At 54.2% G+C, this 15,806-nt stretch overlaps 1 long non-coding RNA gene across 1 annotated transcript; it reads left to right on the top strand.

The window, feature by feature from the left end:
* The first annotated feature begins 9,343 nt into the window (after positions 1–9,343).
* Positions 9,344–15,570, top strand: LOC141414043 (uncharacterized). The gene is made up of 3 exons (XR_012439146.1): positions 9,344–9,406; positions 13,160–13,206; positions 14,105–15,570. It is a non-coding gene; the product is annotated as an uncharacterized lncRNA (long non-coding RNA).
* The last annotated feature ends 236 nt before the right edge of the window (positions 15,571–15,806 follow it).

The following is a 15,806-nucleotide window of genomic DNA, read 5'->3' on the forward strand; positions in this document are numbered from 1 at the left end:
GCAACCAGACTGGGGGATGGGCTCAGGGGCCAGCCTGTCCTCCCTCAGATCCTCTCCTAACCCTCACCTGAGCCTAGGGAAGGGGGCTTCTGGCCTGAGCAGCTGAGCCTTGTGCTGTGCTTGCTGGACTCAGGACAGGAATCTTTGGGAAGTCCAGCAAGGGGTGGTAACTGCTGAGTACACCTGTCCAGAGAGTTGCCCAGGCTCACGGGACTTCCCAGTGCCCCAGGTATGGGACCTAGTGGAAACCACGTCTCTCAGGGGGCAGGAACCCAGGTTCCCATTGGTGGAGAAGTGACAGGACTCCCACACCACAGAGGAGACAGGGAGACACTCCAGAAGGTCAAATCCTTCCCCTTGGAAGAGCTCAAGGCTTCTAGCCCCACCCACCTCTTCCCTGGCCTTCTTCAGGGAGTCTGGGAAAGGGTATCTCATACTTTCATAGGGTAAACCAAGACCCAGAGTGCCCTTCCCCAAGGCTTCCCAGACACTACACTCTGAGCTAGTAGCCAAATACTCACCCGACCGGACCCCCTCCCCGCCCAGGCCAAGGGCGCCCCAGAAGCTCTCTGAGGGATTTCTCCTGGCACATCTTCCCTGAACTCCCCCAGCCACTCCATCTCATACCACCGCCTCCTCCAAGCCCGCACTGGCTTCTGTACATACTCTGAAGGAAGTTGAGCCCGGGTAAGGAAGGGAGAGCCAGACCACAGAGGCCTTGGCCTTGAGCCAGCCCCCTTAGTGGCAGGCCTGCCAGAGGCAGTGACCAGGTCTGTCCTTGCCCAGCCCTGGGTCCTGGTGGTCAGGGCTTTGAGCAGTAGGGGGAAGGTCCTGTGGCTGGGGCCTCTCCAGGCCCTGGGCCCCGGCTGGTGCTCTTCGATCAACACCTGTGAGGTTGATCAGTGATTCAGTACTGATTCTTCCAGAAAGGCCAGGCTGGAGGAAGATGGCACCCAGCAGGTGAGAAAGTGAGTTGCTCGAGGTGGTCTCTGAGTCCAGCCTATGGAACATAGGCTCAGTAGTCCTGAGGCAACACCTGTAGTGCCCAGGTGTTGAGACTGTAGTGACTATCATAACAACAGCAGGAGGCACAGTTGCAAAGCTGCACCCCCCCCCATTCACTGACTGCTCCACAGTGAGGAAACTGAGGTACAGAGAGGTTAAGGTTGCTGGTCCCCTGAGAACTGTGGATCCAGTAGCCCAACCTAGGTCTGTCTGCAGGGCCAGCTCACTGAGCTGCTTCTCTCCAGCTTTTGTGACCTTGACCTACTCCTTTGGTCAGGGAGCATCAGGGAAAAATGACCACAGCTCTGTCCTCTTCTGGGCCTGGAAAGCCTGCTGAAGGATGAGGATGGGCAAGTGAGGCAGAAGGGGAAGAGGAGGGGAAGAGAGTCATTCTGAGACACTAGGGTGGACACTAGAGGGGACACTAGGGGGGACACTCAGAGGGAAGTGGCATTGTTAGACAAGAGAGGTTTTGAGGGACCCAGAGGGGTAAGGAGGGAGGAAGCAATCTGATTCGTCTGCTCTTCTCACCAGTGATGGTGGTGCCAAGGGGCAAACAGGGCTCCTGGTGGCCCTCTGAGAAAGCCTCCTGGGAGGCACCCATTCCCCAGCTGCAGCCTTCAGCTCCAGGCTGGAGGCCGCTTTTAGCCACTCTCAGGCAGAACCACTGGGGAGGACCAGCAGCTCTCTCCCAGGGCTGATTAGCAGCAAACAGCTGGAGGTAGACAGCTGCTCTTCTCCTAAGGGAGGCCCATCCTTATTCCCTGGCAGGCAGATACCTTGTGTCCCCACCAGAGACAGGGCTGCCTTCACAGGCATCCTAGGAGCTCGGACAGAGAGAAGAGAGAAAACAAACTTTTTATTTTGGCAGCACTGGGATTTGAACTCAAGGACTCACATTCACTCGGCAAGTGCTCTACCTTTTGAGCCACTCCGTCAGCCCCAGAAAATAAACACTTACTGAGCTTCAGTTTTCAGGCAAGTGGGAACATCCTCCTTTTGCCAAGGGGAAAACTGTGACACAGGCAGGTGTAGGTGCATGCCTCAAACCCCACAGAGATTACAGTTGACAAATGCTGGTTGTTGTTTGGTTCCAGATCCTGCCCTTTTCTGTCTTTAAGGAACTGTGTTAGGGGTCTGTGCCTAGCAGATACGCTGTGCCCCAGAGCTGCCTCCCACCACGAAGGAGCCCAAGACTCCATAGAGGAGCTGTAGGGTCAGTAGGGTTGCTCCCAGGAGACAGGACAGGCAGCATGGCTGCAGGGCAACTTGCAGCAACCCCAGGGCAGCCACCCGGGCAGGCTTGGTTCCTTCTTCCCTAGCAGTCCTTCTGCTGGTTTCACGTGCTTGGAGGGTGAGCATGGTAACAGTTGACACATTTGATACTCAACACAGCCCAGGAGACAGATCCCATTGTTGTCTCCACTTCACAGAGGAGGACATTGCAACTCAGAAAGGCAAGCAACTTGTTCAAATCACCCAGCGGGGGCCGTAGTTAGAGGAGCAATTGATATCCAGAAACTTGTCTCTCAAGCTCTTTTGTACTTCCATGCTACAATTGCTGGAGATGTGACCCTCCATCTCCCCTAACCAGGGTCAGGCTGGATTTATAGAGCAAATCCTTTTTTGCCTGCTCTCTGACCTCCTCTTGCCTCCTCCCAAAAGCATTGGCTGCTTGAGGCCATGTCTCCCGGCCCAGGGGGCTGGGGCTGAGGAAGAAATGGGAGTGGTGAGTCCAACTTCCCCTCTGCTTACCCCTGCCCCACATTAGGGTTCTAGCTCCCTCCAGGGTCAGAAGGAAATGTCTCATGGGGTACCTGGTGTTTGGAAAGTGGATAAGGCATAGGGTTACATCCTGCTACTTGCTTGCTGTGGGACCTTGCTCAAATGACTTAACCTCTCTGGGCCTCAGCATTAGCACCTATAAAGTGCCATAAGTACTTTAATAAGCAGTATATCAGGCTCTCAGGCTAATGATTGGATAGAGGTGGAAAGATTTGTCAGGAGCTTGGAACAGAGCCTGGCACATAGGAAGCACTCTAGCTACTGTTATTTGTTGGAGAATCAAGAAGGAACTGTGACAAAGAGAGGGCAGGAAGTACAGGAAGTCCATAAAAAGGCTGGTTTTTGGCGGGTGTGTGTGTGTGTGTGTGTCTAGCTTTCCTAATTTTTCAAGGCTGAGGATCCCTGAGAGGGAAGGAAGGTCGATAGTTTCCAGGTGACATTCCTCCCTCCCCACCCCCATCCCTGGGAGGAGAAAATTCCTCCCTGGTCTGTGTGCTTCACATGGAGCCTGGAATCCACCAAGCCTTGCCTCTGTCCCTCCTGTCAGTGGGGGCGGGTGTGGAATATGCCGGTGGGTGGCTGCTTCTGAGGTCCCAGCTGGAACCTGTATGAAGCAGGTGGCCGCCCCATGAAGGGGCCTCGAGACTAAGGATAGGGGGGAAAAAGCCCATCTGGGTGTGTGCACAGAACACACTCCCCACCCTCCTAGCATCTATAATGCATGGGGACAACCATAATTGGGACTGACCAGGTACCCAGGGGACAGGTCTGGTCATTTCCTCTGCCAACATCCCCATCCTTGAGGTCCCCTGGAGACACAATTCCCTGTGGACAACAGGGGACAGGCAGTACTGCCCCAGGGGACATGAAGCCCAGCTCTGGTCCATGCCTGCAGCTCCCAAGATATATAGGAGGCAGACCCTGGCGAGGTGGCCGGCTCAGCTGGCGAGATGGAGGAAGTGGGGAGGGAGGGAAGGGCCAGAGCTGCAGGCTTTCTACCCTCTGCCTTGGTGCCTATGGGCTTTTCTCATGGCCCATCTGTCCATCTGCTGACGCATTTTGTATTTACGTGTCTGAACGGGACCCGGAAGCCCTTTCCTACCCCAGAAGTTGGCCAGCTCTTCTCAGTGCTGAAGATTGCTTCACCCGTCTCCCCATCTCCTTCCCTGCCACCTCCAACTTGCATCTCCTCCCTGTTCTACATCTTCCTCATCCCCAGCCTTAATACCTCTAGTCTGGCCTTTTTGTTGCAACCAGTGCTGTTTTTGAAGGACTTTGCTAGTAAGTGTAGACTTCCCTTCCTCAGAAGCCTTTCATGGCTCCTTATTGCCTGCAGAAAAACATCCAAACTCCTCCATCTGCCTTTCAAGGGCCTCTCCTTGCAGGTCCCAGGGTTTTTTGTACCCATATTTACACATGGCATCTTCAGTGCCCTCCTCACCCCTTGTAAAAACTTCAACTATGACTTCCAGCATAGGCTCAGAAACTGCCTTAATTGACGAAGGCCGTGGCTGCTGCCCCCACTGAGGCAGTGATGGGTGGTTTCCTTGAGGGCAGGAACACAGTTTTTCGCTGTTGTATCTCCAGCACTCAGTAGCTGGCACACAGTAGGTGCTCAATAAATGGAAGCTCGCAGTTGGATGAGTCAGTGAGGGACCAAATCCCCACCCTTCTGCTGGGAGAACTCCCATCTTCCCAGTGCTGCTCTCCCATCCTCTGCCATCACCTCAATGCCTCCCCCCTCGGCCCCTTCTCTGGGGCTCCCATCTGGGAAGCTCCACCCTTCTCTGAACCACCATGGCAGAGGATTCTTGTTACCCATGCACCCAGTGACCTTCCCCATTGCCCTCCAGGCTTTTTGAGGGTGGAACTTTGCCCTTCTTCCGTTATTGGATGGTTTTTAGTTGTGGTAGAAACCTGATGCTTTAAAACTTGCACCCACAACCCTGGCCAAAATTAACTCAGCATACAGTAGTCGGGATCTTGTGGCTATAACACCACTGGGCATGGTTCTAGGCAGGGGCGGGGGCCACAGTCCAGGCCTCACAGTCCTGGGGGAGGCAAACCATAAACAGACCCTTTGAGGCAAGGCTCCTCTGGCTTCCATCCTCACTTTATAGCTGAGGTTACTGAGCCTGGAGAAGGTGAGTCTCCTGCTGGGGTCACCCAGCCAGGGTGGGAGTGGAGGATAGGGGGCAGGGCTGGTCCCTTTCCTCTTTGGCCCAGTGGGAGCCTTTTACCCAGTGCTGGCTCAAACCAGGGTCCCCCAACTCAGATGGTGCCCAATAAGGGATAGATCACAGTGCTGAATTTCTTTTTGGAATGGTAGCAAATGCAACTTCTTACTTTATTGGAGTCTTTTTACAGGGGATCCAGTTGGTGCCCCAAGGAAGCGATGTGCTGTTTCTGCTCCTGGCATGAAAATGCATCTCAAGGGCAACTGTTGCTTATTGGGTAAACCAAAGCTGGCCACTCTGGCTCTTCCACCTGCTTCCAGTGTGGCATCTGTCTCATAGAAGGGGTCAGGCCCATCTCTCAGGAGCCCTGTGATGGGTGCTGGGTCCTTGACATTCCTGTGTGACCTCTCAGAGCACAGCAGAGCTCCACCCCAACTGCTGAGTGACCCTGTCTTATGCAGGAGTCCGATCCCAATCCCTCCTGCTGTGGCCACTACCAACTTCCCTTGCTGAGGCCCCAGAGGGCGGGGCAGAGTTTGGCTTGTCCTCCAGGCCCCCTCCCCTTTTGACCCTCACCATCTCTGAGGTTCCCCCCTCTGTTGGAGAGCAGGCATCCAGCCCCCACCAGGCTCACCTGCTTGGCTTCTGTCCCAAGGACAGAGATGTTATCCCCAGGAGCATGGGCCTCAATGGGGACATTGTTCCCTCCCTTTCCAGAGTAGGATCAGGGAGGGGACAGGGCAGAGACTGGGAATGTCCCAGGTGCCACACAGGCCGGCTTTGTCCTCCTCCTCCTCCCACTCCCTCCCTGCCCTCCTACCTGGTGTCCCCCTCCCTCTCACTCCTGCCCTGGCTCCTTCCCTGGGCCCCCTCCATCCCTGGGGCAATGCAGCTGTTGCATGGGTGGGGTTCTGGGCAGTTGTGTAGGAGCAAGGTGTCCCCTCCACATCACAGTATTCTCTGGAGATGGGCCTCTCCTAGGCTAGGCCCAGCCCTGCCTGCCCAACTGTGTAGCCCCCCTGTTTGAGGAGCACACTTTTGGGTCTTCACCCCAGGCCTCAGCCTCCTGTCCATGCACCATCCAGATGTGGTCCAATCCTAGCTACCCCTTGGAGACTTCCTGGCCATGATCACACAGACAGGCCATCAGGAGGCAGGACAGGCTGAGCGGAAAGGTGGGTTCCGCTCATGCAGTGTGTGGTGGTACACACCTGTAACCCCAGCTACTGGGGAGGCTGAGACAGAAGAATTGCTTGAGCATAGGAGTTCAGTGCCAGCCTGGGTAACACAGAGAACCCTACTCAAGAAAACAAACAGACAAGATCAGTTCCCAAGAGCTAATCTGAGAGCCAAGCCTCCTGGACCGAGGTCCCAGTTCTACCAGTAGCTGTGTCATCTTGGTGAGCCACTGTACCCTGAATGCTTCATTGGTCTCATCTGAAAACTTCACATTGGACCATCTTCTCTAAGCTGCCTCTGGGTTCTGACCTTGTTGGGCTTTGACCTTGGGCTGCTGCCTCCTGGGAAGTCCCCCTCCCCCAGCCCTGCCCCTTTCAGCCTTCAGCCTGAGCGTTGTCCCCAGAGCAGAGTGACAGCCAAAGAAAGCTAATGGAAGCTGCCCTGCTGCAGGTGACACCGATCTCCAGCTCCAGATCCAGTTTCTGCCCTCGCAGCCCCCAGGCCCCCTCACACCTGCTCCTGTCCCCTTTGTTCCTTAGGCTAGGAGCGCTGGTGGCCTTTCATCCCCCTCCTGTCCCATTCATGCCTTAAGCCTGGGCACCGCCTCCTGCCTCCTGGCTGGGTGCAAAGGCTGATGCCCTCCCCTCCTCTCACCTGGTAAGATCACCAGGAAGGGAGGTTGGGGGAGGGATCCTCAGGAGGGAGGTGTTGTTCCTGCTAGATGCTGCAAGTCCTCAGCTCTGGGAGTCTGTGCTTTTGCTGAAGAAGGTGCAAATGCAGAAGGGCTTCTTGGAGGAGGTGCAACTTCACTCATGGATTTGGCACATGTTTAAGCCCAGTGGTACATGTGAGCGGGTCATGCTTATCCTCTCAGGACTGCTCAGAGCCATTCACTGAGTCAGTCTGTCAGTCAGTCAGTCAGTCAACTGTGGCACCGCTATAGGTGTGGCAAGCATGATGGTAAGCAAAACCAAGTGCCTTTGCAGAGACCGCATTTCTGAGTGGGACTGGGAGAGACCAGCACAAACAAATATGGTATAAGTTGATTAAAGTGCTGAGGGAAAAAATTAAGATGGATAAAGGGACAGGGAGTGACCAGGTGATATTTTAGATAAGGAGCTCAGAAGGGTTCTCTGAGGTCCTCTAAGGTGACAGGAGCAGAGAGCCAAGTGAGAACTGAGGGAAGACATCACACCAAAAGGAACAGTAAGTGCAAAGACCCTGAGATGTTGGAAATATGGGGGTTGTTGTATGACTAGCAAGGAGTTCACTGTGGCTGGAGTGGAATTAGGGGAGGGGAGGGGTTGGGAGGGGATTAGAAGGTGAGTATGGAATCAGGTCTCACCGTGCCTTGTGGAATTGGCCATGATGTTTGATTTTATTCTGAGTGAGACGGTAAGGTAAGGAAATCAGTCATGGTCTCTCTTCCTTGGGGACCCAGGAGATTGAGCATCTTCCTTACTGCCTCCCAGGGTTAGGGAAAGGTTAAGAGCTAAATATGGGTATCAACAGACCCAGGTCAGTCCATCCATCCATCCGACAAATACTGTATACCTACTCTGTGCGTGGTATGGTCATTTATTAGCAGGTGACTTTGGACAGGTGGTTTATTTTCCTTATCTGTAAAGTGGAGCCAGCCATCATTTTTCTTACTGCAGACACTTGTGAGGACTAAGCAAGGGCTTGAATTGCTTAGCACAGCACCGGGCACATAGTGACAAGGGCTTCATCCCTGGCTTCTGATACGACTCATATTTACAAGCTCCTGTTCCAGCCCTCTCTATCCCACTCAGGGAAGTCCGGCCCCTTGCCTACCCTAAGGACTCCCCTGCTTGTGTCTCAGACCCTCCCTGGGCTCTTCTCCCTGTTTCCCAAACTGTATCACCCCTATTCCCTCCCCTTGGTCCTCTGCCCCAAGCATGGTGTCACAGCTCTACAGAATATTCTCTCTGGATCTCACACTCTAGGTCATCCTCCTTCCTTGTCAGCCTGCCTCTGTCTGCCTCCGACTGAGCCGACTGCTCACCGTGCTCCACACAAGGGACTCGCAGTGTCTATTGGGCTCCAACTGGGAGCACAAAAACCAGAGACAGAACAGTAACTTCCAGGGAGCGAAACTTGGAAAAAGCCCAGGCTTTGAAGCCCTAAAGACCTTTGGAGTCAGACATGTTGAGCAAACCCTGGCTCCAGCTCTTCCTGGCTGGAGATCTCTGCAAGCCACTTCCTGTCTGTGGGCCTCAGTCTCTTTGTTTGTAGAAGAGGACAGTAATGTGTGGAGGGTGCTGGTGCACAAAGGCACACTCTGCAGGACAGTGTTGCCAGGAGAGGAGCTGGGATGCACACATCCAAGGCAGAGGTTCCGCACTCCACCCTGGGGGTGGGAATCCTAGAAATTGATCCAATGCGTGCACTCTTGTCCTCAGTGAGGATTCAGAGCTGTCTCCTGATTCTCTAAGAAGTCCTGAGCCAAAAAGGATGGCATGGCCTGACACCATAAAAAGGATTCAGAGGTCAAGAACATTTCATTCTCTATTCATTTTGCAATGAGCATGGTGTCGTTCATTCAGACACCATGTGCCAGGCCCTGTGGGGGAGTCAAACACACCTTCCCATCAAAGTGTTCCCCCTTTAGCAGTGGGGACAAATCCCATGGGGACACTGCCCTTTGCAGTTTATGGAGCGACTCTGCTTGTCTGCTCTCGTTCTTTGTGTTCCTGAGAGAGGCAGTGCTGGGGGACACTGTACAGGTGGTAAACTTGAGGCTCAGAGATACTAGTGACTGGCTTAAAGTGACACAACTGATGAATGGGACTGGAATGGAGAGTCCTGTGCCTGTGCCTCCCTCCTGCACATCCACCCACCCCAGGAGTGGAAAACAGCTTCTCTGGGCTTCTACCTGGCCTTTGGCTCCTGGGCTGGTTACCTGCCACCTATCTGTCCTTCCTCCCCTTTTCCCCTCCTGTCCTTCCTCCTCTTCTCCCTCTCTCCTTCCACTTCCAGCTCCTCTTCCTTCTCCTCCTAGCCCATGAAAGCAGCACTGGCCACAAGCCTCAGATCTAGATGTAGCCCATCTACTGCCATTGTGTTGTACCTGCCCTGTCAAGAGCTCCCTTCTGGGAGGCACAACTACTGCCTGATACTTCTTCCCCTGTGTTGCAGATGCAACCTGCACTCTTTAGAAAGGAACGCTGGCTTTGGAGACGAAGATATGGAAGGAGGGATGGCCTGTGCATGAAGAGGGACTGGTGGTGTCCTGAGAGGTAGGGGCAACTGCTGAGGGACCTTCTCCACAGGATTCCTTTGCTCGCACCTCCACCATAGCCTTTTTGATGCTGCTGAGGATAAGCCAGGCCTCAGCCCACGCGAAACTGTTCACACACACCTCCAGCTCCAGGCAGTCCCCTTGTCAGGAACTGGCTCTGTGCCTAGGACCCAGCCCAGGGCACCCGGCAGCAGTGAGGGGCAGGAGGCCCCGCGTGCTCCAGTGTTTATTTATTTATTTGAAGGCCCAGCACTTACACATACCAGGCTCTGATTACCCCTGGGGGCCGGGAGGAGGGGACGCTGCTGCTTTGGCCTTTGATGTTCCAGAGAAGAGATGGAGAGATGGTGAGAGATGGTGTGAGGACTCCCTGCCCTGCCGCTGTGGGTGTGTGTGCGTGGGGGGGTCCTGGTGATGTCACCTCACCAGGCCAAGGACAGCAGGCACCATGGTCAAGCTCAGGGGTAACTAGAAGAGATTGGATGTGGCAAAGAGGAGGATGTCCTTTCCTGGGTTGTCCCCTTGGCCTACAGCCTGGCTGCCCTTGACCAGGGCCACAGCTAAGGTCTTGGGTTTGGTAGCAAGTGCATCCTCCAAGGAAGTAGGGCAAAGAGTGACAGTACTTCCTGTCACAGGCTGAGGGAGGCAGGAGTCGCTAAAGCCTTGTGGCACAAGGCCCACAGAAAGACCCAGACAGAGACCTGGAGATGGAGATGCAATCCCTGAGGAGGTCAATGTCAAGGAGTCAGGGACACTGAGGTGCAGGCTGGAGACCCACTCAGATCCACCAAGACCCACCAAGATGGGCTCTGTAAGTGAGTCCTCCTGGGTCCTTACTAGGTCCAGAGTCACCAAGGGGCTGCACACGGGATGATGAGGGGCACTTACCTACTAAGGAGTGGGTGAAGGAATGAATGAATAAGTGGAGATGTTACACAAACACAAAGACAGGAAGACAAAGAGTGTAAATAGACACCCCAGGGCAACACTGACACAGGATGAAGGAGAGAAAGAGGGGCCAGCTCCAGCCACCAAGGACCAGACAGCCGTTCTTTTTTAACTAATTGGCAGTGATTTCAAAAGCAGCAAATATGAGGAGAGTAGAATGGCCTTATAGCACTGTGCTGATATATTGTTAATTTTTAACCTGTTTTGTTTTGTTTTGTCTTCCCTTTGGTGGTACTGGGGTTAGAAGTCAGAGGCCTCACACTTGCTAGGCAGGCACTCTACCACTTGAGCCCCTCCACCAGCCCTTTTTGGGAAGGGGTTTTCTGAGATAGGGTCTCTCGAACTATTTGCCCAGGCTGGCTTCGATCCTCCTAATCTCTGCCTCCTGTGGCCACACACGGCCAGCTCTATCTTGTTTACTTTTATCATTGCCTGTGTGTGTGTGTGTGTGTGTGTGTGTGTGTGTGTGTGTGCTTTCTCTCTGAACAATTTGAGGGCTACAACTATCATGGTCCATTTACCCCTAAACATTTCAGTGTGCACTTCCCAAGAATAGAGAAGACTAGGGGAAGAGAATTCTTGCCCAACAAAAGTATAGTTATCAATTTCATAGATTTGCTTTGATATAGTACTTAATCTAATCTACCATCCACATATCCATATTCTAATTTTGTCAGCTGGCCTAATGAGGGCCTTTATAGACTTTCCCCTGCAGCTCACATGACCCCCAAAATGTCATAGAGATTCAGGGAGAGAGACAAAACAGTATCAGAGCTGTCCAGAGACACTAGGATATAAGGGATCCCTGTGAACTAGGATGAAGGTTAGCAAGTAGCTGAGGAAGTGGTCCCCAAAGTCCCCAACCTAGCTTATACTTTGTGGGCCCTGACAGGACAAGAGGGCAGCCTGGACCTGGACCCCTCAATCCACCAGTGCAAGGTGCCCCTCTCTTCTCAGGCACTGTTTTGAAAGCACTCTGAAGCCTGAATCCCCAGCTCTCAGGAGCTTCCGAGCTGGCTTTAGAGGGTTGTCCGCACAGTAACAGAAAACCCAAGCTTTCAAGCTGCACAGACCAGCTTCCCATCAATCTGGCTTACCATCCTCCCCAGCACACGCTCAGGGTGGAGGTGGGTTGAAGTGGGAAGAACACCACATCAGTTGTTCCAGATGTTCCAGCTGGCCAGTCCCAGGCTCAGCAAGGCCAGCGGTGGGCAGTGGGAAAGTGATGGCCCAGTCCCAGGGGGCCTCTGGGATTTATGATGGGTGGAATCTCTACTCACAGCTTCCCTGGACAGCTGAGATCCTCCTCCTCCTCTGAAGGGTTTTCCCCATAACCTCCTTCCCTCCCAACATTCCTGTCCTCTCCCATGAGCCTCTACACTGGGAGCTGTGGCCCTTGCCCTTGCGTGTGCTGGGCCACCATGGGTCACAGGTACAGGAAGCACAGAGTGCAGGAGCTCTGGTTCTAGATCCCATGCCCTTCCTCCTTGCCCCAGCAGCCCCACCCTAATAGGGGTGGTGGGCACAGCTCCTTTCTTAGGTGTCTTGGGGCATCCTCTGTTCACATCGGTCTTTTCTGTGCCGCAGGCCCTGGGTCCACTTGTCTTCCCCCTGCCATCCAGTGCCTCCATTAGGTATGTGATCCCAGCTTTTCCGTCTCCCCCAGATTGAATAGGATCCCTGGGTCCCGCACCTGCCTCCCCCACTGAGGGCCAGTGTGGGAAGGTCTCCAGCCCCTTCCTCACATTCTTGTTCTTGCTAGAGATGGGGCCTTGCAGGACTGGGCTTCTGCCCATCTTCCTGCCCATACCTAGAACAGTGCCTGGTACCTGGTGATTATCGATATCTGTTTTTGGAATGAATGAATGAATGAATGAATGAACAGTACTTCCTCCTTGAGAGAGCAAATCAGCACTTGTATTGATGGTTCCAGGCCCCCACCAAACCAATCACCAGAGCACTAATCCTGGGGTCTTTGGCTTTGTGCAGCTGCCAAAGGTGGCAGCACACTTAGTCTATGTGTCAGCCAAATTCAATCACCTCCAAGCATCACCTACTGGAAAACAGACAAGGAGCTGGAGAGAGAAGGCACTGTAGGAAAAAGAGCAGTGACCACCTGGTCTTTCTTCCTGTTGACATCCCAACGGGTGGGGTTGACAGCAAGAGGACTCTTGCTTTGACATCAAGACTTGTGGTGTGTCCTGGATGGTTTCATGGTCAACCTGTCTAGATGCAGGGTATGTAGAGACAACTTCTTGACCTTCTCACATGGCCCTTTGAGGCCTCCCTGCTCATCCAAGGCTCTGCCCACCAGGTGTGGGTAGCTGGACTATGGATGGTTCAAGCCAACCCGGCCAAAGGTGCCCCATACACTGCCTGGGCTGGGATACTGTCCAGACCTTGGTCCCCAAGGTCCTCCCACCCCTGCTGGACAGCAGCCTCTCCCAGTGACTCAGTCCTGACGTCGTGGGGCAAGCGGAAAGGCCACGGGCGTGGGATGTGGTGGCTCCCTCCCTCCTGTCCTCACCTCCCTGGGCTCAGTCCCCATAACCTCCTGCCCTCCCAACATTCCTGTCCTCTCCCATGAGCCTCTGCACTGGGAGCTGTGGCCCTTGCCCTTGCGTGTGCTGGGCCACCATGGGTCACAGGTACAGGAAGCACAGAGTGCAGGAGCTCTGGTTCTAGATCCCATGCCCTTCCTCCTTGCCCCAGCAGCCCCACCCTAATAGGGGTGGTGGGCACAGCTCCTTTCTTAGGTGTCTTGGGGCATCCTCTGTTCACATCGGTCTTTTCTGTGCCGCAGGCCCTGGGTCCACTTGTCTTCCCCCTGCCATCCAGTGCCTCCATTAGGTATGTGATCCCAGCTTTTCCGTCTCCCCCAGATTGAATAGGATCCCTGGGTCCCGCACCTGCCCCCCCTCCCCGCCGAGGGCCAGTGTACTTAGGCCTCCAGCTCTGTCCTGCCTGCGCCCTGCTCAACCAGCCCCCTCCTCCGCCCCACTTCAAAGCCCAGAGCCAGCAGGAGCTAATTACATGCCCCCCACCCCCCTCGCTCGTTAAGTGTCATTAGCCCCAGTTTACAGATGAGGAAACTGAGACTGGGGCGGTGGAGGACGTCACCCCTCTATCCCCACCCTGGCCCCTGAGCCAGGGCTGGCACAAGGTCTGAGGGCCCTGCCAAGACTCCCCATCCTTGGAGACCTGTCCATTCCCAGCTCCCACTTCCGGCCTCACCCAGCTTTCGTCTCCTTCCCTTCGAGCCAGTGGAAGACCTGGGTAAAGCTGGGAGCCCCTGGGATGGTGGGCAGGGAACCTCTCCAAAATAACACACAAGCAAAATGCAAATGAGGCCCCCAATTATTCTAGAGTCAGGGCGGTGGCACTGCAGGTAATAGGACTTGAGGAGTGGAGGGACCCCCGCCCTCCTGCTCGTCAGCTTGCCAGAGGCTCCCCTATGGGAAGGGACTAGCAATGTGTCACTCTGAGTGAGGCTGGGGGATGTGGGATGGGGGTGGCAGTGCTGACGCTGGCGAGACTTTGGAGGGCTCTGAGCTAGGACGGCCCTGCCCTCGGGGACAAGATGAGAGTGAAGCTCTGAGTCTCACCCTTCCTTGGAAGGCTTCCCTCTGTGGCTGGGGAGCAATGCCAGGTCCTTGACCCTGTTTGACTTGGCCTAGTGGGGCTCAGAGGGCTAGGAGACCTTTGAGATACTCCTAACAAAGGGGGACAATTCCCTTCTTTTTTACAGACAGAGAAACTGAGATCCAGAGATGGAGGGCAGATTGACGGAAGAACTTAACACTTTTGTAGGCTGTGATGTAAGTGTCCAACCACTACAAGGCATTTTGCCTTTTCCAGTTCCATCTCTGGGGCTGGAGAGCATCCATCCTCAGGATCTCCCCCTCCCCATTGTCCTCAACGTGGAAAGAAAGGCCTGTGGACTTGATCATCATGGGAAGATTCCCACATCCAGAAAAACTGGAGGCGACGTCACTGCAGCTTTGGACCAGATGTGCTGCCTTCACTTTAAGCCTCCACCCCTGCAGCTGTTAAGGGTCTCTGCTGAGGTCTGGGAGAGGGCTGCAGGAGGGTGCATCATCAGGAATCAGAGAACCAGAATCAAGAGCCTGGTTCTTGTCCCTTTTGCCCCACCCTAGCTCTTTAGCACGCCCTTCTAGGACAGGACCCACCTCTTTGGGGTCCTTTTGGCTTGGTGACTCCTTGAGGGTTGACCAGATCTGCTGAAGTGACTTGGGAAGGAAAGGGCAAAAGTCAGGAAGTCTGGCAGGACTCAGCAGGGTGTCACTGTCCCTCTCTGAGTCTCTTGTTTTCCAGAGAGGCCTGGACCTGAGCAGTGGTTTTCACTGCAGATACCCTGCTGTTGACATCCCATGGAAGGCGCTAAGCAGCCCTGCTGTGGATAGATCCAGGGTGGGCTCCTAGAAAGGTCTTCTCTCTGGTGATATTCACAGTTCCAAACTCCACATCCCCTCTCCTGGGGGCAGCCCTCGCTGAGTCAGCATGAGTCTCTCCTTTCTTGGCCCCTTCAGTGGTGAATTCATGCACTCCCTGGGACCTGGAACCTGTGCCTTATATTGTGGTCAATGGGCTCCTAATTCACCTTTAAGGCAGGGACATGTCTCCCTGGGACTGCTCTGTGGCTCAGGGGTAGAGTTGGGAAGGCTGTCTCATGCAGCGATAACTCAGCCATCCCCATTCTGGGGGAATTTTGAGAACAACCTCCCCAAACACCCACACACACATCTTAGAAGGCTCAGTTCTTCTCTTTGGTGTGATGGATGGAGCTCTGGTCCTGAACCTCTGGTGCTTATGTTCTATGGACCTTAGGTGAGGTGTTTCCCATCCCTGGGCCTCACTTTCACCAGATCACCTCCAAAATAACCTTCCAGCCTGAAGAGTACAATCAAATCTATGCTCAGAAACTAATTTGGTCCCCCAAATGGCCCTGTTTCTCTTTAGTTCACTGGATGCACATCTGCATAAATCTGCCTGGTATAGCTAACAATCTCTACACTGCTACTGAGATGTCTTGCTTTGGTTTCAGGTCTCATCTCTCCCCTAAATGACCTGAACAAGGAGCTAGTACAATGGTCAGAGATCAAGTCCTGTCTGGTCTTCTCACCTGGCCTGGGGCCTGTCACAGAGCATGTGCCCTATGAAAGCTTATTGAAATGAAATGTCCAAGAAAAATAGCTGGTGGGTACCTGGTGCGAAGGGGTGTGCATGGGGGGGGGTAGGCTAATGGACTGGGGAAATAGCATCAGGGAGGGAGGCGAGTTCATTCCTATAATTGTAGACTCATCAAGAGGATAAAAGGAGGTCCCAGAGAGGTGTGATGGTTGCCCAAGGTCATGTGACAGTTAGTGGCAGACTAGAACTCAGACTTGAACTCTTGACCACTGACTCTGTGAGATGGCAGGCTAGTGCTG

This window comes from Castor canadensis, chromosome 11 (genome assembly GCF_047511655.1).
Source record: "Castor canadensis chromosome 11, mCasCan1.hap1v2, whole genome shotgun sequence".
Classification (NCBI taxonomy): domain Eukaryota; kingdom Metazoa; phylum Chordata; class Mammalia; order Rodentia; family Castoridae; genus Castor; species Castor canadensis.